Source organism: Erythrolamprus reginae, unplaced genomic scaffold, assembly GCF_031021105.1.
Source record: "Erythrolamprus reginae isolate rEryReg1 unplaced genomic scaffold, rEryReg1.hap1 scaffold_187, whole genome shotgun sequence".
Lineage (NCBI taxonomy): Eukaryota > Metazoa > Chordata > Lepidosauria > Squamata > Dipsadidae > Erythrolamprus > Erythrolamprus reginae.
In genome coordinates this window covers 5,584-18,430 of record NW_027248570.1, presented here as the reverse complement: position 1 = coordinate 18,430, position 12,847 = coordinate 5,584, and the positions used below count along the sequence as shown (strand labels likewise).

The 12,847-nt window shown below is 41.4% G+C and overlaps 1 pseudogene; it reads left to right on the top strand.

Moving 5' to 3' along the window:
- The first annotated feature begins 1,653 nt into the window (after window positions 1–1,653).
- LOC139155977 (zinc finger protein 850-like) lies at window positions 1,654–12,559 on the top strand (annotated as a pseudogene).
- The last annotated feature ends 288 nt before the right edge of the window (window positions 12,560–12,847 follow it).

Sequence of the window (12,847 nt, the reverse complement as noted above, 5' to 3'; positions counted from 1 at the left end):
GGTAATGCGCCCGACCTCTGCCTCTCTCTTTCTCTGCCTCTCTCTTTCTCTCTCATATACCACGCCGGCAACAGGGAGAGAAAGAGAGAGAGAACTTATTTTTTAATTAATATTTTTTGAAAAACCGCGTTGCAGCGTTTCGCGCTAATCGAGACCGTGCTAATCGAGGGATCACTGTAATGGGTTTTTAACTGTTTTTAGTATTGGATTTTGTTATATACTGTTTTATTGCTGTTGTTAGGCGTCCCGAGTCTGCGGAGAGGGGCGGCATACAAATCCAATAAATAAATAAATGTATATTTTATATTTTGTATGTTGGTTTGTTTTAAATAAACAATAAATAAAAATCAAAAATAAGATAAATTCAGGGCTCAGAACATACTAAATTTGGTAAGCTAAGAAGCATCACATTTCACTAGGCTAAAGTGACCAGAGGAGCGGGACAGTCACACACTTTATGATAATTTGTCCCTTTGAAAATGTCCTGCTGTTTTTCCTCCCAACCAGCCCTCTTGAGAAGAGGCTTGCGGGAGGGGATTCTGGGCTTTCCGCTGATGCCTCGCCCTCTCCGCCCCTAACCCAGCTTGGCAGGAGGTCTCTGCGGGGAGGAAGAAAGAGCGAGAGGGCCCACTGAGGTAAAGGGGCGCCGCGGCGGGGACGGTGAGGCGCGCACTTGCTGAGGGGAGACGGTGTCATTGGCAAAGCTTCTGTTGCCTCGGTGCTTCTGGAGGCAGCGGCCAGCCCAAGGACGCAGTCTGTCCGGGCACCTCAGGATCCGCCGAGTGGGAAGCACAGTGTTGCTTTCCCTCACCTCGGAGCTGGCGGAGCCTCCCTGAATGCGGTTGGGGGCATCCTGAGGCGGGGTCTTCCCCTCGCCCCCCCCCCGTTTGCCCCCTGCCCTAGGAGCCCTCGTTTTGCTGAAGGAGCAGGTGGGGGGGAGCCGGGAGCGTCTGGGAGGAAGGAGCCTCCCGCTTAGGGCCTGGTCCGAAGGGGGAAAAGTGTGTGTGTGGAGGGAGGCCCGACCAGGCTTCCTTTGCGTCTCTTCCAAGAGCCGGAGGAGGCTGGGTTCATGGTGGGGGGAAGGCCCTTATGGAGAATGACGAGGGAGGGGAGAAGAGTGAGGAAGAAAGAGTGAGAAGGAGGGAGGGAGGGAGAGAAAGAAATAGGGAGAGAGAGAAAAAGAGGAAGAGAAAGAAAGAGCGAGGGGATGGAAATAGAGAGGAAAGGAGGGAGGAAGAGAGGAAAAAGATTAAGGAAGAAAGAAAAAGAAAGAGAGAGACAAAGATAAATAGAAAGGGAGAAAGAGAGAGGGGGGAGGTAGGAGGGAGAGAGAGTGAAAGAGAGAAAGAAAGATGAAGGAAGAGAGAGGAGGGAGGGAGAGACAAAGGGAGGGAGGAAGAGAGTGAGAGAATAAAAGAAAGAGAAAATTTTCTGGTCACTTGCAAAGGTCAGTTGCTAGAAGTGGAAAACGATTTGATAGAATTTATACAGTGAGAACATCTTGCAAACGCCTTAGATAGAGACGGGGCAAGAGTGTTCTTCCTGCTGTCAGGAGATGGCAGTCAGAAAGGCAGCATCAGTGCCAAAAAGGTGAGGAGTTAAAACCATCGAGTACTGAATTGCTAGAAAAGACCCGAGGAGAGAAAAAACGCAGAGCTTCCTCTTCCGGAAGACTCATGGGAGAAAGAGGGCCTGTAGAGCGGCTTTTGTGCTCTCCCGAGGATCGAAGCAGCAGCTGGAAGGTGAGTTGAGGGCAGGTGGGAGGAAAGTCCGAGAGCAAGTCAGGCTGTTTGTTTTTCCTCCACGGCCTGGAAGCAGAGAAGCAACTGGGATGAAGCATGTCAGCTTCTGCTGCTGCAGGTTCCCTCCTGCTGAAATTTAAGCCCGCTGGTACTGCACGCTGTGAAACTGGGGGCTGCAATTTTCTTCTGGTGGGAAGAATGAAAATGCCTCTTTCAAGTTAAGGTTGATTCTTTGGGAATGGCTTCCCTCCAGAGGTTCTAGGTGCTCCATCACTGGGGCTTTGTGAGACAGATGGAAGGGACCTTGCGGGTTTTCTATTCCGACGCCCTGCAGGAGACCCAATACCATTTCAGACAATTGATTAATTGTTCTCAGCATCAAGAAAAATTCTCCTTAGTTCTGGGCTACTGTTGATTGTTCACAATGGTAGGACTTCAAGATCCATGTCACAGTTACTGCTATTGAGTCAGGTTCTACCTATTCTGTACATTGCCATTTGCTTTTTTGTGACTAAGTGTACAACCTCTTTTCTTTTCTCTACTGAATTTCATTTTGTTGGAAACGGCCCAGTGTTCAAATCTATCAAGATTCTTCTGTATCTTGAGTTTGTCTTTTGGGGTGTTGGTTATTCCTGCCAGTTTAGTGTTGTCTCCAAATTGTCGTCTGGGAGTTGGGTGGAATATAATTCCAAATGAGCTGAGTTCCCATTCTAGTCATTTACTGAGATTCTTTATGAAAATATTGAAGAATACTGAGAATAACATAGAGTCTCCATAGATGTAGTTCCATTGACTAGTGGTTGAATATGGTTTGTCAGCCAGTTACAAATCCATTGGATGGTGATCATATCCATACCACATTTTCTTCATTTACCAAGTCGTATTTATCAAATGCCTTTCTGAAATGCCAGTATACTTTGTCCATAGCATTTTGCTAGTCTACTTAATTTAGACACTTTCTAAGAAGGAAATAAGTTTTGTTTGACATGATCTTTTTTCAACAAATCCATGTTGGCTTCTGGTTCTAAGTTTGCTTGGTTCTAGATGTTTGCAGATCTGTTGCTTGGTTATCTTATTCAGGATCTTAATAATAACACAGAGTTGGAAGGGACCTTGGAGGTCTTCTAGTCCAACCCCCCTGCTTAAGCAGGGAACCCTACACTACTTCAGACAGATGATTATCCAACATCTGCTTAAAAACTTCCAATGTTGGGGCATTCACAACTTCTGGAGGCAAGCTGTTCCACTGTTCAACCATTCTGACTGTCAGGAAATTTCTCCTTAGTTCTAAGTTACTTCTCTCTTTGTTTATTTTCCTCCCATTGCTTCTTGTTCTACCCTCAGGTGCTTTGGAGAATAGGTTGACTCCTTCTTTGTGGCAACTCCTGAGATACTGGAACACTGTTATCATGTCTCCCCTGGTCCTTGTTTTCATTTAACTAGCCATGCCCAGTCCCTGCAACTGTTCTTCATATGTTTTAGACTCCAGTCCCCTAATCATCTTTGTTGCTCTTCTGTGTACTTTTTCTAGAGTCTCAGAATCCTTTTTGCATCTTGGTGACCAAACTTAATGCAGTATTCAGGATTCGTTGCAGTGTGGCCTTATTAAGGCCTTATAAAATGATATTAACACTTCACGTGATCTTGATTGTATCTTTCTGTTTATGCAGCCTAGAACTGTGTTGGCTTTTTTGACAGCTGCTGTACATTGCTGGCTCATATTTAATTGGTTGTCCTCTAGGACTCCAGGATCCCTCTCAGAGTTACTACTGTTGAGCAATGTACCATGTATACTGTAGCTGTGCAATTTTTATTTCTTGCCTCAATGTAGAACCTTACATTTTTCAACATTGAATTTCATTTTATTAGATAGCGCACATCTCCGAGGACTCGGGGCGGCTCACAACATGTACAGAAAACAAGAATCAATAATAGCAATCCAATTAATACATTATAAAACAGTCTTTAAAATTCTGATTAAAAAAGAAGAACCATCAATATCATTCATTCGACAATCAGACTAAGGCATTTATTGGTCTGGGGGGAAGATCTAAGGAACCCCAGGCCTGGCGGCAGAGATGAGTTCTTCTGGAAGGTGAGGAGGATGGGGGCAGTGCGAATCTCTGGAGGGAGCTGATTCCAAAGCGCCAGGGCCCCCACAGAGAAGGCTCTTCTCCTAGGTCCCGCCAGCTGACATTGTTTTGTCGACGGGACCCTAAGGAGATCAACTCTATGGGACCTCAACGGTTGCTGGGATTTGTGCGGCAGAAGGCGGTCTCGGAGATAGTCTAGTCCTATGCATGCAGGGTTTTATAGGTCATAACTAACACTTTGAATTGTGTCCGGAAACAGATTGGTAGCCAGTGCAGTCCGCGGAGTGATAGTGAGATGTGGGCCTTTCTTGGAAAGCCCAGACTGCTCGCACGGCTGCATTTTGGGCAAGTTGAAGTTTGCAAACACTCTTCAAAGGTAGTCCCATTTTGCACCCATCTTCTGCAGTGTTGGCTATTCCTGCCAGTTTGGTGTCATAGAAACATAGAAGATTGACAGCAGAAAAGACCTCATGGTCCATCTAGTCTGCCCTTATACTATTTATCTACGGAGAGGGGCGGCATACAAATCTAATAAATAAATAAATAAATAAATATTTCCTGTATTTTATTTTAGGATGAATATATGTTTATCCCAGGCATGTTTAAATTCAGTTACTGTGGATTTACCAACCACGTCTGCTGGAAGTTTGTTCCAAGGATCTACTACTCTTTCAGTAAAATAATATTTTCTCATTTTAATACTTTCGTATTAAAAACACTTCCCTCCTGGACCTTATTTAACCTGTTAACATATTTAAATGTTTCTATCATGTCCCCCCTTTTCTTTCTGTCTTCCAGACTATACAGATTGAGTTCATTAAGTCTTTCCTGATAAGTTTTATGCTAAAGACCTTCCACCATTCTTGTAGCTCATCTTTGGACCCGTTCAATTTTGTCAATGTCTTTTTGTAGATGAGTTCTCCAGAACTGAACACAGTATTCCAAATGTGGTCTCACCAGCGCTGTATATAGTGGAATCACAATCTCCCCCTTCCTGCTTGTTATACCTCTAGTTATGCAGCCAAGCATTCTACTTGCTTTTCCTACTGCCTGACCGCACTGTTCACCCATTTTGAGACTGTCAGAAATCACTACCCCTAAATCCTTCTCTTCTGAAGTTTTTGCTAACACAGAACTGCCAATACAATACTCAGATTGAGGATTCCTTTTCCCCCAGTGCATTATTTTAGATTTGGAAACATTAAACTGCAGTTTCCATTGGTTTGACCATTTATCTAGTAAAGCTAAATCATTTGCCATATTACATACGCCTCCAGGAATATCAACCCTATTGCACACTTTAGAGTCATCGGCAAATAGGCAAACCTTCCCTACCAAACCTTCCCCTATGTCGCTCACAAACATATTAAAAAGAATAGGACCCAGAACAGACCCTTGTGGCACACCGCTTGTAACCTGTCTCTGCTCAGAATACTCGCCATTGACAACAACTCTCTGATGTCTACGCTTCAGCCAGCTGCAAATCTACTGAACTATCCTGGGATTAAGTCCAATCTTCACTAATCAGCTCTTTATGTGAAACCCTATAGCATCCTAGCCAAATGGCAGTCCACTTTCCTCTTTAAAATGTCCAGAGTATTGGAGTTCACAACATCCACTGGTAGCTTGTTCCACTGGTTGATCGTTCTGACCGTCAGGAAGTTCTTCCTTATTTCCAGGTTGAATCTCTCCTTGGTCAACTTCCAGCCGTTGTTCCTCGTCCGGCCCTCCGGTGCCCTGGAGAATAAAGTGAAACCCTCCTCTCTGTGGCAACCCCTCGTATACCTGTAGACTGCTATCATGTCTGCTCTGGCCCTCCTTTTCTCTAGGCTATCCATGCCCAGTTCCTGCAGTCTCTCTTCGTAAGTCTTGGTTTCTAGACCCCTGATCATTTTGGTTGCTCTTTTCTGCACCTTCTCCAGAGTTTCTTTTTTTTTTTTAATTTTTTTTTATTATTTTTCATAAAATAGACATACAGACATACAAACATTAAACATAGAATGGGGATGTATTTCCCCGCTTCTTTTGAAAGTATACATTCAAATAGAAAAAAGAATACATAATCAAACATTTGTTAAATGTTAAAAAATCTAGTAAAAAATTTTCAAATCTTAAATGCAATGTTAGTACGGTATAGGTAAAAATTCTTAATATGTTGTTTATGTGTAATATATTCATCTAATCAAACATTTAAACAAATCTCAGTTACTAAACATGCATAAAACAAAATTCTTAATATGTTGCATATAAGTAAACTGTTATATCAAAATCATCTACAAATACATTTGAACTAATATTGATATTGTTATTACCTAAATAAAAACAGATCTATCTCTTATTTTTTCTTATCTAACCATCTATATACATTATTCCATGTTTCATAAAATTTGGTATCTTCTTGATCGTTTAATCGTCTTGTCATCATATCCATTTCGGCGCAGTCTAATATTTTAGCTATAACTTCTTCTTTCTTGGGGATTTCCTCCCCCTTCCAGTTTTGCGCATATATTATTCTAGCCGCAGTTAATATGTGTATGATTAAATAAAGAGTTTCTTTCTTATAAGTCTGATTGGTAATTCCTAATAAGTAAAATTCCGGGGTATTATCTATATCATGCTTTAATATTTCTTTTAATATCTTCTCAATCATCTTCCAATAAATTTTAGCTTTACCACATGTCCACCATTGATGGTAATAAGTTCCTATATCTTTCTTGCATTTCCAACATAGTGGGGATGTTTTAGGAAACATTTTTGCTATCCTGTTTGGTGGGAGGTGCCATCTATAAAACATTTTAATTTGGTTTTCTTTTAATGAAACTGACTTGGTCATTTTCCAATTATTAATCCAAACTTTTTCCCAAGTATCTATATCTATTTCCTTACCTATATTTCTGCACCATCTTATCATAGTATCTTTTAAAGTCAGCTCTATATTTTTGTGAGCGATAAGAAATTTATATATTTTCCCTATCATTTTTACTGAATTGGTAATAATTAAATTACTTAGCAGATTCTTACTTTTATTAAAAATGTAAAGAGTTATATCCTTCTGGTATCTGGATCGGATCTGGGCATATTGCCACCAGTCTATTATTATTCCTTCTTCTTGTAATTTATTCCTAGGTTTTAACTTCATCTGGTCATTTAAAAGTTCTTTATATCTATAAAATATTTTCGTGTCTTTTATAGACTTTGGATGTGTTATTGCTTCTAGGGGGGCTATCCATTCTGGAACATTTAAGAAGTGATTTTTCTTTATGTCTTTCCAAACTTCTAATAAATACTTCCTTAATGTGTGTCTTTTAAAATATGAGTGATTTTTTTCGCTGCCATACCATATAAATGCATGCCAACCCAACATGAGATCATGTCCTTCTAAATTCAATATTCTTTTATTCTCTAAAGTTATCCAATCTTTAATCCATGTTAAGGCGGCGGCCTGGTAATATAATTTCCAGTTTGGAAGACCAAATCCTCCTCTTTCTTTAGTGTCTTCTAAACAGTTTATTTTTATCCTTGCTTTTTTCCCTTGCCATATAAATTTTTTAACTAAATTTGTCAAAGTTCTAAAAAAAGTTCCCCCTGGATTTATTGGAATTACCTGAAAAAGAAATAAAACCTTAGGCAAAATATTCATCTTAATTGTAGCAATTCTTCCTAAAAATGATATTTTCAGGTTATTCCACGTTTCTAAATCTTTTTTAATTTCTGATAATAATTTTATGTAGTTATCATTTTTTAATGTTATTGTTTTCGCTGTTAAATTTATTCCTAAATATTTTACTTTCTTTACGGTTTTTATTCCAGAAATATTTTCTAATTTAGTTTCTTGTATTTTATTCATATTTTTAGTTAAGAAAGAAGTTTTGCTTTTATTTATCTTTAAACCTGCTACCTTTCCGTATTGTTCAATAGTTTGCAATAAAGAAGGAACTATCCTGGGATTAAGTCCAATCTTCACTAATCAGCTCTTTATGTGAAATCCTATAGCATCCTAGCCAAATGGCAGTCCACTTTCCTCTTTAAAATGTCCAGAGTATTGGAGTTCACAACGTCCACTGGTAGGTTGTTCCACTGATTGATCGTTCTGACCGTCAGGAAGTTCTTCCTTATTTCCAGGTTGAATCTCTCCTTGGTCAACTTCCAGCCGTTGTTCCTCGTCCGGCCCTCCGGTGCCCTGGAGAATAAAGTGAAACCCTCCTCTCTGTGGCAACCCCTCGTATACCTGTAGACTGCTATCATGTCTGCTCTGGCCCTCCTTTTCTCTAGGCTATCCATGCCCAGTTCCTGCAGTCTCTCTTCGTAAGTCTTGGTTTCTAGACCCCTGATCATTTTGGTTGCTCTTTTCTGCACCTTCTCCAGAGTTTCAATGTCTTTTTTGAAGTGTGGTGACCAGAACTGAACACAGTACTCCAGGTGTGGTCTGGCCAGGGCGTAATAGAGTGGTATTAAGTCTTTCCTGGTCTTGGAGTGTATTCCCCTGTTGATGCAGCTTGGGATTGTATTGGCTTTTTTGGCTGCTGCTGCACATTGTTGGCTCATGTTTAGTTGATTATCCACCTCGGTTATGAGTCCTTCTTTCCATTTATTGTATTTGGCTTTTTTTTCTTTTACGTTGTCTATGAGGTCCTTGTTTAGCCATGCTGGTTTCATTTTCGTTTTTCTGCTTTTGTTTTTCATGGGGATAGAATTGTTTTGGGCCTCAATGATAGTGTTTTTTAGGGCTTCCCAGGCTTCCTGTGTGGATTTACTCTTTTGAAGTTCCTTCCAGGGTTTATTTTTCAGGTTCGCTCTGAGCTTTTTAAAGTCCGCTTTTCTGAAGTCTGGGACTGTAATGGAGTTGGGTTTTGGTTATGACCTATAAAGCCCTACATTGCATCAGACCAGAATACCTTCGGGACCGCCTTCTGCCGCACAAATCCCAGCGACCAATTAGGTCCCACAGAGTTGGCCTCCTCCGGGTTCCGTCGACCAAACAGTGCCATCTGGCGGGACCCAGGGGAAGAGCCTTCTCTCTGATCAACTCCCCGCAGAGATTAGGTCTGCCCCCACCATCCTTGCCCTTTGCAAACCTCTAAAAACCCACCTATGTTGCCAGGCTTGGGGAAATTGACATACCCCTAGCTGTTCCATTTCATTTTTGGTTTGTTTGGATTGTATCACTGTTTTATAATGGGCTTTTTATTATTGTTTTTCATATTAGATTTGTAATTCTGTATTATTTGTTGTGAGTCGCTCCGAGTCTTTGGAGAGGGGTGGCATACAAGTCTAATAAATTATTGTTATTATTAATTATTATTACTTTTCACATCATCTCTAACAACTTTATAAACAAAGTTCTACTTTTCTTTGTATCTTGCAGACAAAGAGGATGGCAATAAGAGCACTCTGGACAATTGTAAATAAGAACCAACATTGAAAAGGGAAGAAGATCAAGCGAAAAGTCAAAATATTTCCATTTCTTTCAGAAAACCATACAATTCTCCTCCTGCTCCTCCAGCAGCTGTTAGACAAGAGAGAAAATCAAGAAAGATTTCAAGCTCAAATAAGCATTATGAAGAACTGAAGGTTACATGAAAAGCCAAAGGAGATTGTTTTTCAATCAGCAAAAAAGGGAAATATCTGGAAGTCAGTGGGGAGGAAAAGGCCAATAGTAAAGTCACTTAGAGCAGACAGGAATGCAGCCCTCTCCCTGTGAGGAATAAAACGGCTTGAATGAAAGCACCACTAAACAAGGCATTGTCCATATTTCTGGTGGCCTCAGCTGTGGAAAAGTGACTTAAATTTGCCTATTGTCCAAAAAGAAGAGATTTCAAATCAGAGCTGTTTATGAAACGAGGAGCTAGACAGGAGAAAAGCCATACACACTATCTCAATGTAGCAAAAACTGCCTTGTGATTCATGGAAGCAACCACACAAGAGGGAAGCCACAAAAGTGCTCCCAATGTGCTAAGTCCTTTAGTGAGCGTGGGAACATGTTGGTACACCAGAAGACACACATGAGGGAGAAAACATATGACAGTGCAAATTGTGTAAATGTTTCATTAGAAATTCTTAGGTCAGGTCTGTGAGAAAGGTTTCAAAGAGAGAATTCCTGTCTGGTGAAGCAAGGAAGAGTCGCAAAGAAGAGAAAACATTTGAATGTGCTGACTGTAAAATATTCTGCCACAATTTCAGTCATGAAACATCAGAGTATTCACAAAGGAGAGAAATTCTTTCAATGTTCTGACTGCGGGAAAGATTTTAGTCAGAGTTTCAAACTGGTGAGACACCAGAGGACTCACAGAGGAGAGAAACCCTTTGAATGTCCTAAATGTGGGAAACGTTTTAGTTATAATTCCAGGCTGGTGACACACCAGAGGACTCACACAGGAGAGAAACCCTTTGAATGTCCTGTCTGTGGGAAAACTTTTAGTCATAGTTCCAGCCTGCTGAAACACAAGAGGACTCACACAGGAGAGAAACCCTTTGAATGTCCTGTCTGTGGGAAAAGTTTTAGTCAGAGTTCCCACCTGCTGAAACACAAGAGGACTCACACAGGAGAGAAACCCTTTGAATGTCCTGACTGTGGGAAAAGTTTTAGTCATAATTCATACTTGCTTGAACACCAGAGGACTCACACAGGAGAGAAACCCTTTGAATGTCCTGTCTGTGGGAAAGGTTTTAGTCACAGTTCCAGCCTGGTTGTACACCAGAGGACTCACACAGGAGAGAAACCCTTTGAATGTCCTGATTGTGGGAATTGTTATGGTCAGAATTCCGACCTGCTGATACACCAGAGGACTCACACAGGAGAGAAACCGTTTGAATGTCCTGACTGTGGGAAATGTTTTAGTCATAATTCCAACCTGGTGCAACACAAAAGGTCTCACACAGGAGAAAAACCCTTTGAATGTCCTGACTGTGGGAAAAGTTTTAGTCATAATTCCAGCCTGGTGCAACACAAGAGGACTCACACAGGAGAGAAACCCTTTGAATGTCCTGACTGTGGGAAATGTTTTAGTCACAATTCCAGCCTGGTGATACACCAGAGGACTCACACTGGAGAGAAATCCTTCGAATGTCCTGACTGTGGGAAATGTTTTAGTCACAATTCCAGCCTGGTGAAACACAAGAGGACTCACACAGGAGAGAAACCCTTTGAATGTCCTTACTGTGAGAAAGGTTTTAGTGATCGTTCCAGCCTGGTCAATCACAAGAGGACTCACACAGGAGAGAAACCCTTTGAATGTCTTGACTGTGGGAAAAGCTTTAGTCAGAGTGCCAACCTGGTAAAACACCAGAAGACTCACACAGGAGAAAAACCCTTTGAATGTCCTGACTGTGGGAAAAGTTTTAGTCATAATTCCATCCTGGTGAAACACAAGAGGACTCACACAGGAGAGAAACCCTTCGAATGTCCTGACTGTGGGAAATGTTTTAGTCACAATTCCAGCCTGGTGAAACACAAGAGGACTCACACAGGAGAGAAACCCTTTGAATGTCCTGACTGTGGGAAAGGTTTTAGTGATAATTCCAGCCTGGTGAAACACAAGAGGACTCACACAGGAGAGAAACCCTTTGAATGTCCTGACTGTGGGAAAAGTTTTAGTCAGAATTCCAGCCTAGTGCAACACCAGAGGACTCACACAGGAGAGAAACCCTTTAAATGTCTTGACTGTGGGAAAGGTTTTAGTAATAGTTCCAGACTGGGACAACACAAGCGGACTCACACGGGAGAGAAACCCTTTGAATGTCCTGACTGTGGGAAAATTTTTAGTGAGAATTCCAGCCTGGTGAAACACAAGAGGACTCACACAGGAGAGAAACCCTTTGAATGTCCTGACTGTGGGAAAAGTTTTAGTGAGAATTCCAGCCTGGTGAAACACAAGAGGACTCACACAGGAGAGAAACCCTTTGAATGTCCTGACTGTGGGAAAAGTTTTAGTGAGAATTCCAGCCTGGTGAAACACAAGAGGACTCACACGGGAGAGAAACCCTTTGAATGTCCTGACTGTGGGAAAAGTTTTAGTGAGAATTCCAGCCTGGTGCAACACCAGAGGACTCACACAGGAGAGAAACCCTTTAAATGTCTTGAGTGTGAGAAAGGTTTTAGTAATAGTTCCAACCTGGGACAACACATGCGGACTCACACAGGAGAGAAACCCTTTGAATGTCCTGATTGTGGGAAACATTTTAGTGAGAATTCCAGCCTGGTGAAACACAAGAGGACTCACACAGGAGAGAAACCCTTTGAATGTCCTGTCTGTGGGAAAAGTTTTAGTTGGAGTTCTAACCTGGTGAGACATCAGATGACTCACACAGGAGAGAAACCGTTTGAATATCCTGATTGTGGGAAACGTTTTAGTGATAATTCCAGCCTGGTGAAACACAAGAGGACTCATACAGGAGAGAAACCATTTGAATGTCGTGTGGGAAAGGTTTTAGTGATAGTTCCAGCCATTTGAAATATCAAAGGACTCACACAAGACAGAAACCCTTAAATATCCTCTATTGTGGGAAAGGTTTTAGTCATAATTCCAGCCTGTTGAGACTCTAGTGGTGTCACATAGGAGGGAAACCCTTAGAAAGACCTGACTGTGAGAATGTGGAAGCTGGGCTATGCTTTGATATCTGTATTTTCATTTTATACTGCAATTCTTGCCAGGATTATGCTCTTTTTGATATATGACCTTTGTCCTACATATATCTGCTATAAACTTGACATTTTCTAACTGCCGACAACAGGGCAAAACTTTTTGCCTTCACACTTGTGTTTCTTCTATGCTAACCACGAAATGTACTCAGGAAGGGAACATGGCTTTGATAGGGCAGAGATAGATCTGACACCTGCTCTCAAGGCACATAGCTTCTGCAGGAACCCACATACTAACCGCAAGTTCCTTCTTGTTGTACATTCTGCACCTTCTACATAGTAAAACTCTTTCTTTACTTTCTGTATAAGGAAACGTTGACAACTAGTATCTGATTGGCTGATACTGTGTGTTTTTTGTACTCCTTTGGAAATGT